Genomic DNA, 10668 nt, shown 5'->3' with positions numbered 1-10668 from the left:
TTAGGGGTTTTTTCGCTGCAAAAAGAAGTTTTCTTCCCACGCACAACGGACACTAATGTTTTTGTCACTTTTTATGGAATCAAACTCAAAGTAAGGTCAGTACTTCCAAGCTTTAAACGCTGCACGCTCATACTCTCTCCCACAATCGATATGTGATCCATTGTTGATCTGCACACAGCTGTTGTCACTAGCGGCGCACTCGCTTACGTCACTGTCATGAGACATTCTCGCAAAAAATCACAGTTTTAGTAACGCAGTAACACAGCGTTCCTACGGGAAAGTAACAGTAATCTAATTACCGTTTTTGCAAAAGTAATCCCTTACTTTACTCATTACTTGAAAAAAGTAATCAGATTACAATAACGCGTTACAAGTAACGCGTTACTGCCCATCTCTGGCTGTATCCCAATTCAGGGTCTGCAGCCTTAAAGTACGCAGCCTCAACGATCCTCAAGGGCCGCGTACTCAAAGACCGCCAAGGCCGGAAGTGCGAGGCTTGTGAAATGGGACGGTCTAGCCTCCGTTGCGCTGCCCAGGTTGCCTAGCAACCATGATACTAACAGCTGGAAACGTGTCATACAGCTGTGTTTGACAGAAATGAAGGAGAAAATCTTTTGTTCATTTGTTTGTTTCTACATGAGCTTTGATCATTCTCTGTAGGATTAAGCTCAGCTAATGAACGGCGTATATTTTAAAGTAAAGGCTTTAAAACCAAGTTAGTACAAACGTCACTAATGTCACATAACTTTGCCGACATGTGGCCAACAGCAATGTTTTAATGTTCTTCGTTATTAAACATTTGCACATAAATAAGTGACATAATATTCAGTACTTAGTTTACTAAGTTACTCTTCAGCCGATGTGCGCGCAAAGTTGATTGGGATATGCCAAACGGTTCTGCCTGCGGAAAAGGAAAAGTTTTCAGAGGTCTTAGACATCGCTCATCGAGTGGGGAAACCAAAACAAAATGACCCGAGACCCAGAGGGATCATCATCCGGTTCATCTCAAGGAGAATTCGTGATCCGGTGTGGAAAGCTGCCAAGAACAATACTTTCCTTCAAAATAATCATCTGCGGTTCACTGAAGACCTGATGAAAGAGGACAAAGAAAAAAGACTGAAGCTGTGGCCCATTATAAAGAAAGCACGTACATATATATATATATATAAAAAAAAACACCCAGCACGCCCCTGCGGGCGGTTTATCCTTCAAGCTCGGGTCCTCTACCAGAGGCCTGGGAGCTTGAGGGTCCTGCGCAGTATCTTAGCTGTTCCCAGGACTGCGCTCTTCTGGACAGAGATCTCCGATGTTGTTCCCGGGATCTGCTGGAGCCACTCGCCTAGCTTGGGAGTCACCGCACCTAGTGCTCCGATTACCACGGGGACCACCGTTACCTTCACCCTCCACATCCTCTCCAGCTCTTCTCTGAGCCCTTGGTATTTCTCCAGCTTCTCGTGTTCCTTCTTCCTGATATTGCTGTCATTCGGAACCGCTACATCGATCACTACGGCCGTCTTCTTCTGTTTGTCTACCACCACTATGTCCGGTTGGTTAGCCACCACCATTTTGTCCGTCTGTATCTGGAAGTCCCACATGATCTTAGCTCGGTCATTCTCCACCACCCTTGGGGGCATCTCCCATTTTGACCTCGGGACTTCCAGATTATACTTGGCACAGATGTTCCTGTACACTATGCCGGCCACTTGGTTATGGCGTTCCATGTATGCCCTGCCTGCTAGCATCTTGCACCCTGCTGTTATGTGCTGGATTGTCTCTGGGGCATCTTTACACAGCCTGCACCTGGGGTCTTGCCTGGTGTGATAGACCCCAGCCTCTATGGATCTTGTGCTCAGAGCTTGTTCTTGTGCTGCCATGATTAGTGCCTCTGTGCTGTCTTTCAGTCCAGCTTTGTCCACTGGTAAGATTTCTGGATATCAGCCACCTCCTCTATCTGCCGGAGGTATTCACTGAGCACTCGGTCAGTTGGGGCCATCTTCCCAATGTATTCTTGGATGTTCGTTGTCTCATCCTGGACTGTGGTGCTGACACTCACCAGTCCCCGGCCCCCTTCCTTGCGCTTAGCGTACAGCCTCAGGGTGCTGGACTTGGGGTGAAACCCTCCATGCATGGTAAGGAGCTTTCTTGTCTTTATGTCAGTGGCTTCTATCTCCTCCTTTGGCCAGCCTATTACCCCAGCAGGGTACCTGATCACGGGCAGGGCGTACGTGTTGATGGCCCGGATCTTGTTCTTACCATTCAGCTGACTCCTCAGGACTTGCCTGACCCTCTGCAGGTACTTGGTGGTTGCAGCTTTTCTAGCGGCCTCTTCATGGTTCCCATTTGCCTGCGGGATCCCCAGGTACTTGTAACTGTCCTCTATGTCTGCAATGTTGCCTTCTGGTAGTTCAATCCCCTCAGTTCTGACTACCTTCCCTCTCTTTGATACCATCCGACTACACTTCTCCAGTCCGAACGACATTCCAATGTCATGGCTGTATAGCCTGGTAGTGTGGATCAGTGAATCGATGTCTCGTTCACTCTTGGCATACAGCTTGATGTCATCCATGTACAGGAGGTGGCTGACAACTGCTCCGTTCCGTAGTCGGTATCCGTAGCCAGTCTTGTTAATGATCTCACTGAGGGGGTTCAGGCCTATGCAGAACAGCAGTGGGGACAGAGCATCTCCTTGGTAGATCCCGCACTTGATGGTGACTTGTGCTATGGGCTTGGAGTTGGCCTCTAGTGTTGTACGCCACATCCCCATTGAGTTCCTGATGAAGGCTCTTAGGGTCCCATTGATCTTGTACAATTCTAAGCATTCCAGTATCCAGCTGTGGGGCATTGAGTCATAGGCCTTCTTGTAATCAATCCAGGCAGTGCACAGGTTGGTCAGTCTGGTCTTGCAGTCTCGGCTGACTGTTCTGTCTACCAGTAGCTGGTGTTTTGCGCCTCTGGTATTCTTGCCAATCAGAATCAGAATCAGAATACTTTATTGATCCCTGGGGGAAATTATTTTTTGTTACAGTGCTCCATTTTAAACCAACATTAAGACAAGACAGACAATACGCTAACTAAGAATAGTACAATATATACATATATATACATACATACATACATAAGTCACTTATAAATAAATATTTGGAAAAGAAACATGTGTAGTTGTAGCAGCAAACAGTGTGTTAAGTGGATGCATTGTACAGGGAGATGGCCACAGGCAGGAATGATTTCCTGTGTCGTTCAGTGGTGCTTTTCGGTAATCTCAGTCTCTCACTGAACGAGCTCCTGTGACTGACCAGCATGTCATGGAGTGGGTGGGAGGTGTTATCCAACATTGTCTTTATCTTGGACAGCATCCGCCTCTCCGACACCACCTTGAGGGAGTCCAGCTCCATCCCCACAACATTGCTGGCCTTACGGATCAGTTTATTAAGTCTGTTGGCATCTGCGACCCTCAGCCTGCTCCCCCAGCATGCAACAGCATAGAGGATCGCACTGGCCACCACAGACTCATAGAAAATCCTCAGCATTTTCTGGCAGATGTTGAAGGACCTCAGTCGCCTCAAAAAATAGAGACGACTCTGGCCCTTCCTGTAAAGTGCTGTGGTGTTTTTAGCCCAGTCCAGTTTATTGTCAATGTGTACTCCAAGGTATTTATAGTCCTCCACAATGTCAATCCCTTTCTGTGTCCCGCTCATGTATTGACCCATGTGCCTGTTCATCTTAGCCGATATGATGCCTGACAGGAGCGTCCACGTGGTGCTGAGGCAGGTTATTGGTCGGTAGTTGGAGGGGACCGGTCCCTTCTTGGGGTCCTTGGGGATCAGGACCGTCCGACCTTCGGTTAGCCATTCCGGGTGTCTCTCGTTAACTAGCAGCTGGTTCATTTGTGCTGCCAGTAGGCGTGAACCATGTCGGGCCCTGGTGCTGTCCAACTCTTCATACTGGAGACCCTTTCTTGGATATCTGCCACTGTGATGGTTACTGGACCCTGTTCAGGGAGGTCGCTGTGGTCTGCCCTCAGATCCACTAGCCACTGAGCATTGCCGTTATGGGTTGCGTCCTTCTCCCATATGCTCTTCCAGTATTGCTCCGTCTCCAGCCTTGGTGGTGCTGTTCTCTTATTATTGTTCCCTTGCTACTGAGAGTACACCTTTGCTGGTTCTGTGGAGAACAGCTGGTTTATTCTCCTGCCTTCTATCTCTCTGGTGTACCTCCTCAAGCGGCTGGCCAAGGCTATGAGTCTTTGCTTGGCAGTTTCCAAGGCCTCAGGTATGGACAGCTTGCTGTATTTCTTATGCACCTTCTTTGTCGCACCTTTCTGCATCTCCGTTAGTTGGCTAACCTCCCTCCGTGCTACTTTGATCTTGCCCTCATATTCGTTGTGTACCCACTAGTGCTTTCAGGTTAATCTCGTTGAAATGACCTTAACGCCACAACACGGCAAATCTCCGTTAACGAGCTACCGCCGATCGCCCCGTGCATGGGGCTAGACGGCCAACACGTTAACGAGCTAACTGCGCTAACACACTAGTTCCCACCCATGTAATTGAGCATTGCATGGCACATCCAACATACTGTTTTACTTTAGTCCATGACTCGCTTACCTTCAGGGTCATACGTCACATGAAAACCAAAATAATTCCAAACGCCAGATCTGAATGAGGGTGGGGGAGGTCCATGTTGTAAGGAGAGCTTAACTTCTGTCTCGCTAGCTTGCCCTGCGCTCTTCCTTCTGACGATGCTGTCTGTGTTGAGCGCTCAGTGAATCTGCGTTCGACTACTCCGCCTAGGCTGCACTGTCGACCCTAGGCGGAGCAGTCGAACGCAGATTCACTGAGCGCTCAACACAGACAGCATCGTCAGAAGGAAAGTTGATAAAATAAATTACAAATTTTGTATTGTTCGATACATATGCGTACCGAACCGAAAGCACTGTATCGAACGGTTCAATATCGATACGAATATCGTTGCACCCCTAATATATATATATATATATATATATATATATATATATATATATATATATATACATATATATATATAAATTATATATTTATGTAATTATATAATAATATATTAAATATTAAATATATTAAATATTAAAGTCAGTCATATATACAGTGGGGCAAAAAAGTATTTAGTCAGCCACCGATTGTGCAAGTTCCCCCACCTAAAATGATGACAGAGGTCAGTAATTTGCACCAGAGGTACACTTCAACTGTGAGAGACAGAATGTGAAAAAAAAATCCATGAATCCACATGGTAGGATTTGTAAAGAATTTATTGGTAAATCAGGGTGGAAAATAAGTATTTGGTCAATAACAAAAATGCAACTCAATACTTTGTAACATAACCTTTGTCGGCAATAACAGAGGTCAAACGTTTACTATAGGTCTTTACCAGGTTTGCACACACAGTAGCTGGTATTTTGGCCCATTCCTCCATGCAGATCTTCTCGAGAGCAGTGATGTTTTGGGGCTGTCGCCGAGCAACACGGACTTTCAACTCCCGCCACAGATTTTCTATGGGGTTGAGGTCTGGAGACTGGCTAGGCCACTCCAGGACTTTCAAATGCTTCTTACGGAGCCACTCCTTTGTTGCCCGGGCGGTGTGTTTTGGATCATTGTCATGTTGGAAGACCCAGCCTCGTTTCATCTTCAAAGTTCTCACTGATGGAAGGAGGTTTTGGCTCAAAATCTCACGATACATGGCCCCATTCATTCTGTCCTTAACACGGATCAGTCGTCCTGTCCCCTTGGCAGAAAAACAGCCCCATAGCATGATGTTTCCACCCCCATGCTTCACAGTAGGTATGGTGTTCTTGGGATGCAACTCAGTATTCTTCTTCCTCCAAACACGACGAGTTGAGTTTATACCAAAAAGTTCTACTTTGGTTTCATCTGACCACATGACATTCTCCCAATCCTCTGCTGTATCATCCATGTGCTCTCTGGCAAACTTCAGACGGGCCTGGACATGCACTGGCTTCAGCAGCGGAACACGTCTGGCACTGCGGGATTTGATTCCCTGCCGTTGTAGTGTGTTACTGATGGTGACCTTTGTTACTTTGGTCCCAGCTCTCTGCAGGTCATTCACCAGGTCCCCCCGTGTGGTTCTGGGATCTTTGCTCACCGTTCTCATGATCATTTTGACCCCACGGGATGAGATCTTGCGTGGAGCCCCAGATCGAGGGAGATTATCAGTGGTCTTGTATGTCTTCCATTTTCTGATGATTGCTCCCACAGTTGATTTTTTCACACCAAGCTGCTTGCCTATTGTAGATTCACTCTTCCCAGTCTGGTGCAGGTCTACAATACTTTTCCTGGTGTCCTTCGAAAGCTCTTTGGTCTTGGCCATGGCGGAGTTTGGAGTCTGACTGTTTGAGGCTGTGGACAGGTGTCTTTTATACAGATGATGAGTTCAAACAGGTGCCATTCATACAGGTAACGAGTGGGGGACAGAAAAGCTTCTTACAGAAGACGTTACAGGTCTGTGAGAGCCAGAGATTTTCCTTGTTTGAGGTGACCAAATACTTATTTTCCACCCTGATTTACGAATAAATTCTTTACAAATCCTACCATGTGGATTCATGGATTTTTTTTTCACATTCTGTCTCTCACAGTTGAAGTGTACCTCTGGTGCAAATTACTGACCTCTGTCATCATTTTAAGTGGGGGAACTTGCACAATCGGTGGCTGACTAAATACTTTTTTGCCCCACTGTGTATATATATATATATATATATATATATATATATATATATATATATATATATATGTATATATATATATATCAAAGTCAAAAGTCAAAGTCAACTTTATTTGTCGATTCTGCCACATGTACAGGACATACAGAGAATAGAATTTGCGTTACTCTCAATCCCTAGATAAATAGCAAATGAACATTTAAATATATTTAAATATAAAAGTGATTAAAAATGCAAGTAAAATAATTAAAAAGTAAAAATTTAAATAAATACAATTTTACATATAACAAGAAAGCTATATAATATACAATATAATGGGTAAGTGACATTGAGTGTAAACCAGGCAGAGTAGTGCAAATAGGCAAATAGTGCAAATGGAGATTTAGTGATATACGGTAAGAGAAAGTGTAACAACAAAGTCTTATGAGATAATGGCAGTCCAATGCTCCACAAAGTGACTGGTAACTGGTGCAGGCCAGTGAGTGAGTCAGAGAGTGTGTGTGTGTGTGTGTGTGTGTGTGTGTGTGTGTGTGTGTGCGTGTGTGTGACAGAGTTCAGTGAGACCATGGAGGAGAGAGGGGAGAGGGGGCAGAATCGGGAGGGAGTTAAGCTTCCTGACAGCCTGATGGATGAAGCTGTCCTTCAGCCTGCTGGTCCTGGCCTGGAGACTCCGCAGTCTCCTCCCCGACGGCAGCAGCTTGAAGAAGCTTTGCATTGGGTGCGTGGGATCAGCCGCCATGCAAAGGGCTTTTTTAGTGAGACGGGTGCTGTAAATGTCCTGGAGGGAGGGGAGAGAGACACCAATGATCCTCTCTGCAGCTCTCACTATGCGTTGGAGGGTTCTATGACAGGACGCATTGCAGGCTCCAAACCACACAGTGATGCAGCTCGACAGGATGCTCTCGATGGTGCCTCTGTAGAAAGTGTACATGATGGGGGCTGGTGCTCCTGCTCTTCTTAGTTTGCGGAGAAAGAAGAGACGCTGCTGTGATTTCTTGGCCAGTGCTGTGGTGTTGTACGTCCAGGAGAGATCCTCTGTGATGTGCACACCCAAGAACTTGGTGCTGCTCACTCTCTCCACAGACGCTCCGTCAATGGTCAGAGGAGCATGTTGGGTGTGCATTCTCCTGGAGTCCACGACAATCTCCTTCGTCTTCTCCACATTCAGAGAGAGATTGTTGTCAGCACACCACGTGGCCAGGCGTCTCACCTCACTTCTGTAGTCGGTCTCATCCCTGTTGCTAATGAGACCCACCACCGTTGTGTCGTCCGCAAACTTGATGAAGAGGTTGGAGCTGTATGATGGAGTGCAGTCATGGGTCAGCAGAGTGAAGAGGAGGGGGCTCAGCACACATCCCTGCGGGGCCCCCGTGTTTAAAATGATGGTGCTGGATGTATTACTGCCGACCCGTACTGCTTGAGGTCTTCCGGTGAGGAAATCCAACAGCCAGTTGCACAGTGAGGTGTTGAGCCCCAGCTGGACCAGTTTTTGAATGAGCTGTTGGGGGATTATAGTGTTGAATGCTGAACTGAAGTCTATGAACAGCATTCGAACATATGAATCTTTTTTTTCCAGGTGTGTGAGTGCTGAGTGGAGTGCAGTGGAGATGGCATCATCGGTTGAGCGGTTGGGCCGATACGCAAACTGGAAGGGATCCAGGGAGGGGGGCAGGACAGTCTTGATGTGCTGCATGACTAGTCGTTCGAAGCACTTCATCAGGATGGGAGTAAGTGCAACAGGACGGTAGTCATTAAAGCAGGAGGGAGATGACTTTTTTGGAACCGGAATGATTGTGGTGGCTTTAAAACATGTGGGGACGACAGCCTGGATGAGTGATATGTTGAAGATGTCTGTGAAGACATCAGTGAGTTCCACTGCACAGTCTCTCAGTACACGACCAGGAATGTTGTCAGGACCCGGAGCTTTACGTGCATTGATCCTGCTGAGGGATCTCCTCACGCTGTCCGGGGACAGAGTCATCACCTGGTCACCAGGAGGGGGTGGGGTCTTCTGTGCAGTGGTGCTGTTTTGGACTTCAAAGCGAGCAAAGAAAGTGTTCAGCTCGTTCAGCAGGGGGATAGTGCTATCACAGGTCTGTGGTGGGGGCTTGTAATCTGTGATGGTCTGAATGCCCCGCCACAGGCTCCGTGAGTCTCTGCTGTCTTTGAAGTGATGAGATATTTTCCTGGAGTACTGTCTCTTAGCCTCTCTGATGCCACGGGAAAGGTTGGCCCTAGCTGTCCTCAGGCTCGCCTCGTCTCCATCTCTGAAGGCAACATTCCGAGCTTTCAGCAGCCTGTAGACCTCTCCTGTCATCCATGGTTTTTGATTGGCCCGGACAGTTATGGTTTTCGTGACTGTTACATCCTCAATACACTTGTTGATGTAGGCAGTAACAGTCTCTGCGTACTCCTGGAGGTCAGTGGTGTTGTTATAGGTGGCAGCCTGCTTAAACATGTTCCAGTCTGTAGTATTAAAGCAGTCCTGTAGAGCCTCTGAAGACCCCTCTGGCCACACTTGTATCCGCTTACGAACCGGTTTGGTGGTTTTAACGAGCGGTCTGTAAGCAGGCATTAGCATGACAGTGATGTGGTCTGAGGCGCCGAGGTGGGGGAGGGGAAAAGCTTTGTAAGCTCCTCTCTGGGTGGTGTAAACAAAGTCCAGTGTGTTATTTCCCCTTGTTGGAAAGTCTATGTGTTGTTGTATTTTTGGAAACACGCACTTTAAGTCTGCATGATTGAAATCCCCAGCCAGGATGAGAAAAGCATCAGGATGGGCTGTCTGCTGCTCACTGATGTGCTGGTACAGTTCATTCAGTGCCTCATTCCTGTTGTTGACATTGGAGGAGGGAGGGATGTACACAGCGCACAGGAGTATGGCTGTATATTCCCTCGGTAGATAGAATGGCCGGCACTTAATAACCATTAACTCCAGCACTGGTGAGCAGTGTTTGCAGACCGCAACAGCATCGCGACACCAGGCATCATTGATGTAAACACAAAGTCCTCCCCCGCGGGTCTTACCTCCCGCGACGATGACTCTGTCAGCACGGTAGCATGTTAGCTGGTCGAGCTGAATGGCGCGGTCCGGGACACTGTCGCTGAGCCATGTTTCCGTGAACACACAGCAGTCCTTTACATTCCTTTGAGATGAACGTAGCAGTCGGATGTCGTCCAGTTTATTTTCTAGCGAGCGTACGTTGGCCAGAACGATAGAGGGGATGGCGGGTTTGTGTGGGCTAGCCGCTAGCCTAGCTCGGATGCCACCGCGCTTACCCCTCTTCTGCTTCCTCTCACACCACTTGAGGCGCATCCATTGTGGGCGAAGTGCGGGAGTGGGGGTCGGTGATTGAGTAGGCCTTCGGAGCAGACCCAGATCTTTCAGCTTCTCGGTGTCCACAGAGTTTAACTTAAAAAGTTTGTTTCTGCTGATGTCGAGAAGAAGTGTTCGGGCATATCCTCGCTTGCACACAGATAGACGCGACAAAGACTTACAAAAACACTGCAACTTACAGGACGAAAAACACAAAAAAGTAGTTTGGGAGAGAGAGAAGCCGCTGCGTGTGCACGCGCCGCCATGTTGGATAAATTATATTATATATATATATATATATGTATATCCATCCATCCATTCGCTTCCGCTTATCCTTTTCAGGGTCGCGGGGGGCGCTGGAGCCTATCCCAGCTGTCATAGGGCGAGAGGCGGGGTACACCCTGGACAGGTCGCCAGTCTGTCGCAGGGCCAACACACAGGGACAGACAACCATTCGCTCTCACACCTAGTGACAATTTGGATTAATCAATTAACCTATCCCCACAAGCTGCATGTCTTTGGACGGTGGGAGGAAGCCGGAGTACCCGGAGAGAACCCACGCAAACACGGGGAGAACATGCAAACTCCACACAGAAAGACCCCGGCCTGATGGTGGAATTGAACTCAGGACCTTCTTGCTGTGCGGCAA

Source organism: Mchenga conophoros, linkage group LG18, assembly GCF_057382185.1.
Source record: "Mchenga conophoros isolate Kocher_MC1m ecotype Shallow Benthic linkage group LG18, M_conophoros_male_GT1.1, whole genome shotgun sequence".
In the NCBI taxonomy this organism is placed as follows: Eukaryota; Metazoa; Chordata; class Actinopteri; order Cichliformes; family Cichlidae; genus Mchenga; species Mchenga conophoros.
Note: the sequence above shows the minus strand (reverse complement) of the source record.